The sequence below is a fragment of the Anomalospiza imberbis genome, chromosome 23 (assembly GCF_031753505.1).
Source record: "Anomalospiza imberbis isolate Cuckoo-Finch-1a 21T00152 chromosome 23, ASM3175350v1, whole genome shotgun sequence".
Classification (NCBI taxonomy): Eukaryota; Metazoa; Chordata; class Aves; order Passeriformes; family Viduidae; genus Anomalospiza; species Anomalospiza imberbis.
Window position 1 is genome coordinate 5,467,847 of NC_089703.1, and position 13,618 is coordinate 5,481,464.

A 13,618-nucleotide genomic window follows, 5' to 3' on the forward strand; every position below is an offset into this window, starting at 1 on the left:
ATTGTAATATGAAGTGTAATGAGATAAGCAGGACATATAAACCATTTTATGTTTACTTGTGTATGATTCTTACCACCTGCATTTAATAGTGAATCTCAAATTGATTTATTTTTTTTTAAAAATGCCATTCTTACACAATCTCATATTCATTATGGAACAGTCTTGAGACTTTCCCTTCTAGAATCAAATTCTTTTAATTGCCAAGAGTTTTTCAACAATAAAATGATGATGTGAAGAAGTGAATTTAAAATGTACAGAGTGTTCAAAATGCAACTTATTCATCTTGGATATTTTAGTTTTGTCTTTCTTCATTCCAAGTTGTTGACACAGTAGATTTCCTGACCTTGTTCTTTTAGACTCTTCAAATTGCCATGGATGATACTTGCCCTAATACTTCTGTTCCATTTTTACTCACATTAGTATTAAACAGTAACTTTCTGTTCCATTTTTGAAGTTGGTGACCTCTGAAGGATTTGGAACTCTGAAAGTTTCATTGGTGGAAAAATATCTGATATCATATTCTGGAAGGCCTATGGCTCATTAACTTATATCTATTAATGGCTGCAAAATTCATAAACCTTTACATAATGATTTTCTTTAACTGTAGTACTATTAATTTTTATGGTAATTTTACTGTTATTTATGATCATCAGAAGAGTTGGTTGGAGAAGGAGAGAATCACACGGGGCTTCCAATTTGTGGGTCCTCTCTGCCTGTAGTAATTGTTGCAGGCTCTATTAAAGATTAAGGAGGTTTCAAGCAATGACTTTATAAGGTGAAAGTAATTCTTTGAAGGAAAAGTTGTATTATTAATAGTGATTGGAATTGATTACTCAAAGAGCTGGAGTAATTTGTTCATGAATTCCATTCAGTTTTATTTCTCTCAGGGTTTGAAATGTTTTGTATCTGATCATGGGCATCCTCATTTCTTTTTCTCTGTCTGCTTGTCAATTATAGGAGCTTTAACACTCTTTAAAAAGCCCACAGATAAATTATCAAACACACAGGCAAACAAAAGAAACAACAACCCTGCAATTAGAAACAGATAAAAAAGTTAAATTACTGTTATCTGTAAAAACACCAGAGAACAAACAATCTGAACTTCTGGTTTTCTCTCCAGAACACACAGAATATATGTTAGGTCAAGTTCTATCCTGTACATAGTGTACAGATCTTTAACAGGACTTTCCTCTGGATAAATCACACCCAAAATGGAGCAGCTGGCAGGTATTTTCCATAAGGGGCACAGTAAATCCCCTGTGTTCTGCTCCTTTTAGAGTGAAGCAAAGAGCCACGTCATACAGGCAGGAAAAGCTGAGTTTCTGGAGATGTTGGATTGTTTCACTTGGCATCCTACAGATTCACAGTTCCATAAGAAATGCCTTTTCAGAATTCAGAACCAGCACTGAAAGCTGCAGCTTTTGAAGTCTTAGTAAAGATTTGCATAGGAAGAAGTTTTGGGATCACAGACTGATTGATCTGTGCTGTAGGATTTTCTTTTTCTATGCAGTATCTTAAAAATATTTCTTTCAGAGCTGCTGCACTATTTCTTGTGTCCTCACACAGGTGGAAGGGATGCAGAGCAGTTACAGTTCTGGGACTGTCTCCAGTTCTGTGACATCGTCCTGCCACAGGTGCCACTCTGACCATGTCCCCCTTGTCCTGTCACACAGGAGAGAGGATCACAGAGAAAGGCCACAGCTGAAGCCTTTTTGATTGATTGATTGATTGATTGATTGATTGACTGATTGATCTACAAGAGTAGGGTGAGGGGCAATGGCTTCACACTGACAGAAAGGAGATTTAGATTGGATTTTGGGAAGGAATTCTCTGTAAGGGTGGTGGGACCCTGGCACAGGGTGCCCAGAGCAGCTGTGGCTGCCCCTGGATCCCTGGAAGTGCCCAAGGTCAGGTTGAATGGGCATTGGAGCAGCCTGGGACAGTGGAAGATGTCCCTGCCCATGGCAGAGGTGGAATGGGATGATCCTTCAGGTTCCTTCCAACCCAAACCATTCTGTGATTTAGAATGGGATTTATTTACCTCCTTCAATATTAAGCCAGGGAATGAAGGGAAGGATTGGGAAATGTAACAACCCTGATATTCTGAGAAGTGCAGTGAAAGTTTTATCTATAACACCTCAAATATTGCCATTGTTAGTGGATTATGAGGGAGGGCTGAATGAGATAGAAAAAGCTCCTTGGGTGTACAGCAGGAGAAATTCTGTGTTTCTGCTTTTCTTTCTTTGCAGACAGGATGAGCAGTTGCTAAAGCATTTGCTTTTAAAAAAATAAGTTAACAGTCAGCCTATCTGGAATATATTTTTCAAAAGTTTGGAGTTCTTCCATTAGTATGTAAGTACCAAGAAATATATCATAAAAGCCAGTTGGCCTCACAAACTTTGAATCTAATACCAGTTAATTGTATCAAGTTGCAGTTGTTTTAATGTTTTCTATGTAAGGGGTCAGAGTTCCAGCAAACATGTTTCTGGAGTTGTTGGCAGCTAAAAGAGAAAGGCTGCTTTATTGCTTTTCATAACTGCTCTGATTTCCATAGCCAAGAAAGCACCATTAGAGCTTTTATTATTTTTCATTTTAAAAATGCTTTAGAAAATACGTTACACAAGGACACCTGCAGGAGCAGAAAAGTTCTGAAATTTTGGACATGAATTCTGCTTTGGAAAGAGACATTTTCTTTTATATGCTGAAGAAAACACAACATTTCAAACCCTTTATTCATAGCTTTGTAGCAGTGATAAACTGTACGTAATAAGCATCTTTCTGCTTAGAATCATCTGGTCATATCTTAAACCAAAACCAGTCTTTGCTTTCATTGCATCTTCATTCCCATTTATGGCTTTTAAGAAATATTATTAACTGAAATTTGATACACACCCTTAATTCCTAATACTCATGTGATGTTTTCCTCTTAAATTTTTGATCTGTTCCATGGGTAGAGTCAATAACTTTTTAAAAGAAACTACAGATGTAACTGTCCTCTGGTCCCATATCAAGACGGAATTACGTAATCACAGACATCAGAGATGGAAAAAACCTATTAGGTCATCCTGTCCATGTCCTCTGCCAGCTCGTTCTGCCTCCCTGCAGGAAGTTCTCCAGGGAGTTGCTGAGCTCAGTTCTGGACAGTTCCTCTGAAATCCTTTCCCAGGATTCTCAGTGGGCATCTCTCAGTGGCCTGGTTTTAGTCTGATGTGACAGGTGCTGATTGGATTTCTGGAAAATACTGTGGCTAAGTCCTGCACTAAAATTTGGAGGTTCCAATAGAACAACACCCTCAGTACATTGTTTTTACTCTTCAGTCTCATCATGAAAACGAGTCATTGCCACTCCTGAGCTTGATTTCTTAAGTTTCCTTTAACTTTCTAGAAAACAGGAACAGACCCTGCCCACACAGGGTTGCAGTGAACCTCAGTTATCCCTGTCCCAGCCACTGCTGTTCCAGAAAGGTGCTTGGGATCAGTTCTTTGTTCTTTTCTTCCTTTTCCCTAAATATCTGATTGGAGCAGCATTATTCTGATAGGCAGTAAAGTACAGATGTGAGGACTCAAGGAGCTCTCAGTGAGCACTAGTAGTTCAGCCCAAAGAAATGAGCAGCTGGTTTGCTTTGGCTGCTTTCCTGAGCACACAAAGAGTTAAATCACATTAACTAACTTTACAAAGAACTAAGATATTTGTCTTCACTCTGGCTGCAGGGTCTTCTCTTGCTGTTTTAACTCTATCCCCGACTTTGGAGATACCTCTGAATCTGTCAGGGATGCTGTGCTAATAAGGATGTGTGGAAGAAATTGTGTGGGAATTGTGAAGAAAATTTGGTCCTTCTCTTTCTTCTTGTATTACTTTAATTCTGATTTATTTATGTTTTTATACAATAATGCCAATCAGAAAGGATACAAAGAAAGGATGGGGTTAAACTGGAGCTGTAATTGCTGTCTGGAGGGGGAAGAACAGACTGGGGGGAGTGTGTGAAAGCTTCTCCCACTTGGCTGCTCCCCAGCCCCAAGAGGGTACAAGACCCTGCTGTGCTCCCTGTGAGAATGGGGTCACCTCACACCCCTCCTCCCTCTTCCACTTTCCCTTCCTCTTGAAATTGCTTTCACTTAACATCTGGAACGTTTTTCCCTAATCAACAGCATTTCCTTAGCTAGAGCTGAGCATTTTCATGATTGGGGAATTCCTATGGTGGAGATCAGCCAGAGAGAAGTCAGAGAGGTTTTGGCTCCCCTTCCCTTCTCTCTCGTTTTTCTACCATGTGAAGAAGTGTGTCTGAAATGTCTGTAATGCCTCGTCTAACTGAGCTGGAAAATCTAAAATTCCTTAAAAGGAGCACAGCAAGTTGGAGGTTTTCCTGGGAACCTTTGTTTATCTTTGGGACTCTCAAAGCTATTGCACCACACGGGCTCAGGGACACAGTGATGTGGTTTAGTGTCTGCAGCCATCCAGATCTAAAAGCACCAAGTGTGTTGTGAACTCCACTTACACATCCCAACTCCTCTAGGGAAGAGTGAGAGAGGTATGAAGGGATCAGCCACCCTTGAAAGGGAAGGCAAAGCTTTTAAACATCAAGCATGAATGTTTAAAAACAAGTGAAGAGTCTGTAGGCTTTGGAATTTCCATGGGAATGTAGGAAGTGGAATATGTTTGTTGTATTTGGAATTGAATACTGAGCTGGAAACCCAAACTTTTCATGCTGTTCTTTAATAACATCAAGTGGCAGTGGATTTTGTGTTTTGTTGCACCCAGGAGGAAGCCTTTCCTACCCCTAGGTCCCATGAGCATGACACAGCCCAGCTAGGGAGAGCATTTGGAGCTTCAGCAGAGATCTGCCAAATCCAACTGGGAATCTGGGAGCTCCAGGCATTCCATTTTGGTGACTTTTATGAAGACCACCCCATGTCTCTGTGCTGTCTGTGCAGAACAGCAGCCACAGCACCCCTGGCAGGACCCCTACACCTGTAACTGTTTCTGAGTGACCCTGTGCCATCAGACAGCCTAAGTCTTGCTTTAAAAAATACCTGCACACTTCCAAAAGGAATTCAAATTCCTCTTGCTTCAATGATCTGTTTCCTAAGAGTGTGATGATCTTACCATTTCTTTCCAAATGCTTTTTAGACTCTGTTCCTTCTTGGCTTTCCTTCGTTGTGAAAAGCTGTTTTTGGTTTCTCAGCCTGATTTTTCACTCACATAGTTAATCTTCCTCTGGCTCCTGATAAGCCGCCAAATGTTTAAAATCTGCTTTGGTATTCCCTTGTAAAAGAGGTTGGATTTACCAGAGTTCATCACTGTAAACTATTTTTCAGTTTTCAGTGTTTATTTTGCTGTAGGATCTTTCTAATAAACAAAGGAACAAACAAAACCCCCATTCTGCTGGTTCCTCATTGTCAGGAATAGGAACTGTCGCTGCTCTTCTAATGAATTCCATCCTTTCCTCTCCACAAACATGGCTCTCCTCATTTGTAATGATTTGGTCCAGACTCAGTGGGACTCCTGTCTCAGAGCTGTTGCAGCTATTGACTGTTTTTGTAGCTCTTCAGATGTTGGTAGACAGGCTACATGCTTTATGTAGATCATTCTGGAAGGACATCAAACGAATTTGCTTCCATCTCACTCAGCAAACTCTGCTCCTGACTTCACACTAATATTCAGGATTTCTTCACTGGAAGGAGTGGTTCTGCCTCTGTCCCTGCAGTACTCAGATACTGCAGAGTGGCACCCACTGTACACTAATTAATCCCTTGCCAAATGTGGCTCTGAAACTCAGATTTATAGATCAGTACCTACAGGACCAGTTTATCATCATCTGCTCCGACTTTAGGCAAAACACAGGCTGGAGATTTACACTGAAGTCACAATTAATTAGGAAGATACTTGATGAATAGGAAACTGGGCAAGGAGGGTAGATCCTTTCATCAGATTTCATGACAGCACTGGTTTTTTGTCACTTGTCATTTTACAGTTCTGATTTATAGGTGGAAAATACTGATGTTGGGCTGATAGATTTTTGGGTGGCTCTTGGAAAGCCTGAGGAAATACCTGCTGTGTGCTTGGCATTGTCCTTGTGCTGTACCTGGCCAGGTGTGGAGGAAAGGGAAGCTCAGGTGCTCAGGGACTCTCTGTCACCTGAAACCATTCCCTCCAGGAAGAGCAGCAGCCTCCATCACTGCTGAACACCCCCACTGTAGATCCATCCTCTGGTTCCCATTAACAGCTCACTCACTGAGCAACTGTTGTTTCAAACACTTGGAAATGGCCAGCACTGATGTTTATTATTAGGGCCTGCAAATATTGCTCAGCTCTGTGCTGCTCCTTGCTGCAAAAGAAGAGCAGGGAGTTGCATTTGGGAGTTCAGGGCTCATGCACATCCAAAAGCCTGGGGTTTAAGGTGTTTGAAGAAGTTCTTTTTGTCTTCTGTGGCATGTTTACTTTCCTGTTTATTTATAATATTAGCTTTATTAGAATTAACTTTTCTAAGTGCCTTTCTGAACTGTCAGGAACTCTGTCATCAGCAAAGAGTCCAGGCTCTGGTTTAAAATGTCTTTAATTTCTGGTCTGAGTGAATAAAAGGAAAATTGGTGGTGTTCTCAGAATTCTTACTGCTATGACCAGCTGCTAGGGAGATTTTAACATCCCCTGTTTGAATGTGGAGTCAGCCAGTGCCTAAGGTTCTTTTTGCCTGTCAGTTTGTCAAGTAGCATTTAAAAAAGGCTTAGAGCAAAAAGAAATTTGGGTGTAGGTAGAAAAAACTATGTCCCCTGCTCATAGCAACATTTTAGGAAAAAGCCACCCCACATTCCTTCAGTGGTGTTATTTTCCAGTGCTCTTTTGATTAGTTTTTCATATAGCAACAGGGTGACAAAACCATTTTTGATGGGCAAATGCAATGTAAAATAATAAACTTCGGTTTCGTCACCTGGTGCCAAATTAGAATATTTGTTTCATTTACATTTAAATTGTCAAATCAATATTGACCATTTTTGAAAAATTTAGTTTATATTCTGTTTGACTTTATGAAGTCAAGTATACAGATATGAATTTTACACAAGTATACACATATGAAGTTGTATGGTCCCAGAAGCTAAAATTTAATATCTTATTGAAGATAATTATCCAGTGTTTCCAGCACAGGACAAACCCAGGAAATACAGAAAATAACAGCAAAAATGACAAGCATTAAGGAAAATGAGAGAAATATCAAGATTTTTGGGATTTTCACTATTGATTCAACCTGTAAAGCTTTTCAAGTTCATGTAGCTTACATGTAGCTCATGTACCTACACTGCATATTACAAGAAAAGTTTCTGCTGCAAACAAATATCTTTTCACCAAGATCCATGAGATATTTCCATTTCATCATCTAACATGAAATTAATGCTTATCAAGGGAATCTGCAAGGCCCACTAAACTGTAGAAAAGTTTTAACTGATGCACAGAGTGCTGATTCTTTTACATAAATGTCAAATTCAATCCATGACCTTTTTTTATATCCAGTTATCTCAACTGCTAATGGGAAGAATAGAACCCCTGCAACAGCTTCCTCCTTTATTTATGAGTTAAGAACAGTTTTATCAAATAGCAATGCCTCAAAATAAAAACCATCTGGTTGGCAGAAGTGCCCAGTCAGCAGACAGCAGCAATTACACCGAGGCCAAACAACATCTAATGAGTTCCAAGGCAGGGACAAAGAGAGGAGCTGTTCAAAGCAGAATCAATCTGGGGCTAAATCAGTACTTTTATTTAATGCACAGGGAGAAAGGCTGAGATGAGACACAGAGGACTCCTAGCACAGCTTCCCCTCAGCTCTGGGCTTCCTTCTGGGCACTGCCCAAGGATTTGTGGAATTGCTTTGAGTGAAAAAGGCCCTCCTTGGCATGTCCATCTCCCTGTGCAGGCTCCCAGCACCCCACAGCACAGCCCAGCTATCCCGGGAAGAGCAGCAGAGGGGACTCAGCTGCTGGAATCTTGCCTCATTCCTGGGTTCCATTTCTGAGCTCTTGACATTTGGGATGGGGCAGTGTTCCCTGGATGCAAACAAGTGCATTTCACTTGTTTGAAGACACATGCCACAGGGAAGGAGCAGGGAATTAGAAGAAGTTTGGTGACAAGGCCATGGAGAGCACTTCAGGAGATGTTTGGCCATGGGATGAGTTTCAGATCTTTGCCTTCCCAGGCAGAAAACAAGGGTCATTTGAGGCTTTCTCCTTCTGAACAGACAAAACGAGATTTCCCTCCTTGGATGTTTCTTCAGGGACTTCAGCTGAGGAAATGGCAGAGGGAGGAAGTTGGAATGAAAGCCTGGATAGACAATAAGCCACCAGTCCAGTGCTGAATCCTGAACTATTCACTATAACCAAGGTCTCACCCAGCAGGAGACCCTGTCAGGCTCAAAGAGCAGGTTAAAGATTAGAGAAAATAACCACCTGCATGTCAGCACTCACCTTGGGAGAAATGTGTATCTCTGTGGGCAAGAGTGCTCAATCCAAACATTCTGTTTCAAATCTGTAATTTTTCTAGCTTCATCTTAAAGCCATTGCTTCTTCCTAAGCTCAAGAGTCAGGTGATATCTTTCCATTTTCCATGATCTATTTAAGTCACCTCTCAATCATCTTTTTGAGATATTAAATAACATCCTTGGCCTAATAATTATCTTAATAAAAGCAATTTTCTCCAGACCTCAAATAATTTCACCCTGTGTTAGTTCTTTGTGTTGTATGTAATTTTTCAGATTTTTTTTTTTTTTTTTCAGAAAATACTCATCACTTAAAAGGCACTTTAATATTAAGCTTAATCAGTCTCTGTTGTCTTTGCTTTTTAATTCATTTCTTTAGAACCCTGAAATGGCTTCACTAACGTGCTGGTGGGACAGATCTGCAAATGGCTGGAATCTGGACCATCCAGAGGCTTTGGAATTGTCTTCAGTCCCTGTAATGCAAAAATTAATCAGAAATGATATGTAGAAACCAAATCTGGTTTCTAATTCCGCTGATGGCAGCAGAAATGGAATTTATTCAGTGACAGAAACTGTGTAGTCATGAGTTTGTTATGATAATGTTGCATGCCAAGGGAAGCCTAGATTTAATAACAATGTAAAGCATCACTCCCTGTAATACATACGTGTGTCTGCTTGTGTTCCAAGTGTCCCTGGGCGGGGCCATCAGGAAAACCAAGAGCAGCTGTGGTGGTGAAACAGGGCGAATAAAAGTCTGAATTATTGTTAACATATGTACCAGTGTAACAGCCCCAATTTGATCACTCACATGAACAAGCTCATTGCCGAGCAAACCCCCTCTGGATATGTTTGTATTCCAAAATATGTCATAAGGAAAGATTAACAGCTTTGGAAAGGGATCTTTTCCTTGGGATGAAGATTTCATTTCCTTGCCTGGTACTCTTGGAAAACTCCCAACAAGCTGAAAGCACAATAAAACAGTCGAAGCTGGTGTGTTACGACCTGACCAATGTCTTGTTCAGCACAGCAGGCAGGGCCAAAGGAGCTCAGTGCAAGCAAGGCATGAGGTTGTGCTCTTGGGAAAGGCAGTTTTGCTCTGTGAGTTAAGCTAAAAAGTTCAGGAGTCATTGCACTTTGGAAAGTTTGTGGTTTTGAAAAAAGCCCCAACAACTTAGATCTTCCATGAACATGTTTTCCCTCTGCTATAAGGAAATGGTCTATAACAGTTTTCTCAGATTAAAGAGATTTGTTTCTTTCATATGAGATTGAAAGGATTTCACTTTCACCTCACCCTTCTGCCCTTTCATTGGAAATAAAATGTTTTGGTCTGTCCAGTTTCACCTCTCAGTAAGATCCCATTGCCCAAATCCCACTGTGCAAGTCATGAAATCATACACCAGTGAAGGTCCTACATTTTTTTCTGTGTAAACCTCACAGAACAACAATACTTGTTATAGGCAATGAGTGCTCCTTGTTTCCTTTTGGTTTTGTTACAAATTCCCTACACTTTCTAATACTCTCTAATTTATAGTTGTTGCCATCAGTTTCTCTTATTTCATCCATGCTTTTTGTAGAATTAGCTCTAGGATTGCTTTTGCATCCCTGGTGTTTTATAAATGGTTTTATTTGTTTTAACTAACTTAACATTGTGTTAGTGAGATTGCCTTTTTTCTCAGTAGGTAAATGCTGTTATATAACTTGTAATTATTGTTAACAGTTTTACTTTATTTTCTCTAAGCATTTTTGCTCTATAATTCCTTTTGTCATAGTGAAATTGTCCATTCAAAGCAGAAAGTATGTGAATTATTGATCCAGCCTTCATTTTCTCAAACCAAATGCAAACAAATAATATTCCAACACCACTCATTTTTTATTATTAAATATTTTCATTTCTCATTATTACACTATGCCAGGTACAATACTTATTGAGGAAGAAAATGATCGGTATCGTCTGTAAACAGGAATAATGTTTTGTTTGTGTGTTTCTGGCAGCATGGAGCCTTCAGCAGACAGAACAAAGATTGAAATCACTCACTATAATACAGTTTTCCAACCCATTTCAAACAAATGTTTGAGCAGGGGACATTCGTTTTCCTGATGTGAGGAACTGTGAGCCCTCCAGTGTGAGGAAATTGGGTTTATGGGGTAACAGGTCAAATAGCTGATGGTGAGGAGGCAGTGCAAACTGGGTTTGTGGGGTAACAGGTCAAATAGCTGATGGTGAGGAGGCAGTGCAAGGAGTCAGGGGTGTGGTCCAGCAGCTCCTCCCCTGGGTCATGAACGGGACTGAGCTCCTGAGCCCAGAGCTGGAAACCCAAAACTGCAGCCGGTGATCAAAGAAGGGTGTGACAGGAGAGTGATGCTCACAGCCAGAACCAGGGGCTCTTCTTTAGGGATCCAAAAAGCAACGAAATTCAATGTTCTTTCTTGGCCTATTTCTTTTTCTGTTCTATGATCTGTTTCCATGTACAGTCACCCCCTGCCCTATCCATCCATGTGAGCTGTTTATCAGCCTGCTGCAAATCCTCCTGCAGGGCTCTGTGCCTTTAGAGGCTCCTTTGCAACAACCCTGGCCTCTCTGAGAGGCTGGGGCTGTTTCACTGCGATTCCTTGAATCCAGACCTTGGGAGACAGGGAAGAGACAGTGAGCAGAAGCTTTCATGTGTCTCCCAGCTGCCTTCCTATCAGAGTCGAGATCTGATTTCATTCCTGAAAGGTCCTATTGTTCCAGTAAGGACTGTGAAATAGCTCCCTGTTCAGTGACAGTGAATGGGAGGGCAGCTGGGCCAGCAGGGATGGCTCTCCCTGAACAGCTCACAGCTGTGCACGACGGTGGCAGATGTGAGGATCTGACACCCCCTGCTCCCCCCAGGACTCAGGAGGGGAAGCTGCTTTCTCAACCTTTCCAGGCCTGAATAACCTGCTCTTCTCCAGCAGATGGTCAGGTGCTCTTTTACACAAGTTATTCCCAAAAGGAATGTCAGAACGTCTTGGGGTGATTTTAGAAAATATTGTATTTTATAATACAACCGAATTGCAAAACCAATACACAGATTTTTGATCCAGGTTATTGACTAACGAGAGAAATTTTATATAGCATGGACAGGATAGTGCAAACAGTGCGGCTGAGGATGTGTGCATGTGTCAGGGGGTTGAGAAGCAAAAGGCTGGCAGCACATGGAATTTCTACTTGATTTTTGTGACTATGGAAGCTGCAACTCCAGCCTGTGTTTATGAAAGTAACTTCTGCACATAACTATGTCATTTCTAGCATTTATTAGTTTGTACATAGCTGCGCAAGTGACTCATTCTTTGTCCTTTCCAAAGGGAGACTATTCCACAAGCTTCACATACATTATTCCCACACTGCTATTTCCTTTTGCTTTGTTTCATTTCATTGCTCATTAATTTATCCAGTTATATTTTCACTAAGCAGTACCACTCCTTTATTTTTAAGACATCACATACTTAGTAAGTTTGTCTTACTTTATTTTTTCTTTTTTCATTCTCACATTATTTATTGATTGGCTGAATATTGAGTTGAAAGTCAAAACTTGAGGCTTTCTGAGGTTTAGACTAATTAGTGGAAGGACAAATATGTTAATCCACAAAGTAAAAGAGTTTCAAATATCACTCAAAAATCTTGCAACAAATAATGAATAAATTTTAAGGGAACAGTTCAAGGTCTCAAAATTTAGAGACAGACAAGATAGGAATAGGAGACCAAAATTATTTCACATCTGTTGTGGAAATGAACATAGTGGTAGACAGCTGAGAGCTTCCTTAAGTTGCACTTCATATTTTTCTGGAGTTGGAGTTTGTGGGAAAACAAGAGCTGGAAATCGAGCAGCTGCTAATGTTGATGAGGGGCCTTTTGTCATGATCATTATCTTATACCCCGTGTAGGGGTCTTGTGTTGGAAAAAGAAGGAGTGACATTCCCACCACATGTTACAGAGGAGTCTTGCTGCTGTCCCCAAGCAGGTGGCTGTGTCCTCTGCTGGCTGTGAGAGTGTCACACCTTCACCTGCAGCAGCTCCCCAGTGCAGTGGCCACACACCTTGTTCCAGCCTCACACACTGCTCCAGACCGCGGGGAACCACAAGTTCCAGACTTGAAAGAGTTTTAACGGTTCTGTCTAAAGTGACACCCCACTCACTGGGGTATCAATGGCTGAGGCAAATCCTGGAAGTTCTGTGATTCCATGGCCTGTGGTGGTCAGCACTTGCTTTCTCTGATCCAGGTGTGCACAGGTGCACTGAGGGCAGGACAGTGTGTAACAGCAATAGTCTCTTCTGTAGCTTTTTTGAGTTCAACTCTCTCAAAGTAGAAAACATTATGTTGCTCGAGTCTCTCTCCCACCACACTAAGTCCTTTTTCCATTTGACAGATGCAAAAATTTTATTCACCAGAGATAAATTGGGGTTTGTGTTCTACAGCACCTGGGCAGCAGCCACGACAGAAAACTCCTGATTCCCTGTGCTGCTGCCCTCTGTGCTCTGCCCTCTCCAAGCAACTGAACTTTCTGAGGCAAAGCTATTTCCTAACAAACTTTCTCAGATTAAACTGGCAAACAGAAAAATAATGCTGCTGCAAAAGAATAGGTGATTAGAACAATAAATTAAGCTGTGCGGCTCACAGTGGGAAGATCATCAAATCCTTCTTTCCTGTAACAGCCTGTTCTTATACTTCAGCAACAGGATATTTGAGAAATGGGCTAAAGCAAAAATCTCCAGCTGCTCTCTCCTAGCCAGTGGAATGCTCCCAGAATACAGGCAGTGGGTGGCCCAGAGTCTGTCACTTGTGGTGCTGATGTTCTCCCTCTCCCACTGCGGTGACTCAGGGCCTGTGAGGGACAGAGGGACACCACAAATGACAGGGAGCAGCCTGGAGAACCCGATGCTTTGGGGAGAGCTGGTAGGAGTAGCACAAGCTGTCATTTGGCTCAGAGTGGGACCAATTGTGTTTTCCAAAAGCAGGTCTTGGTTTTATAGGGAGGGAGTTCCTGTTGGGATTGAATGCCATTTGTATGGTGCTTTCCCCTGGCCATCAACAGCCCGTGGTTATCTGAAAGCTATAAATAAAAAAGGACAAAAGCAGCAACCTGCATGGAGTCTGTAAGTGCTTTTAGGAAGGAGAATAATTTGTCCTCTAGGCA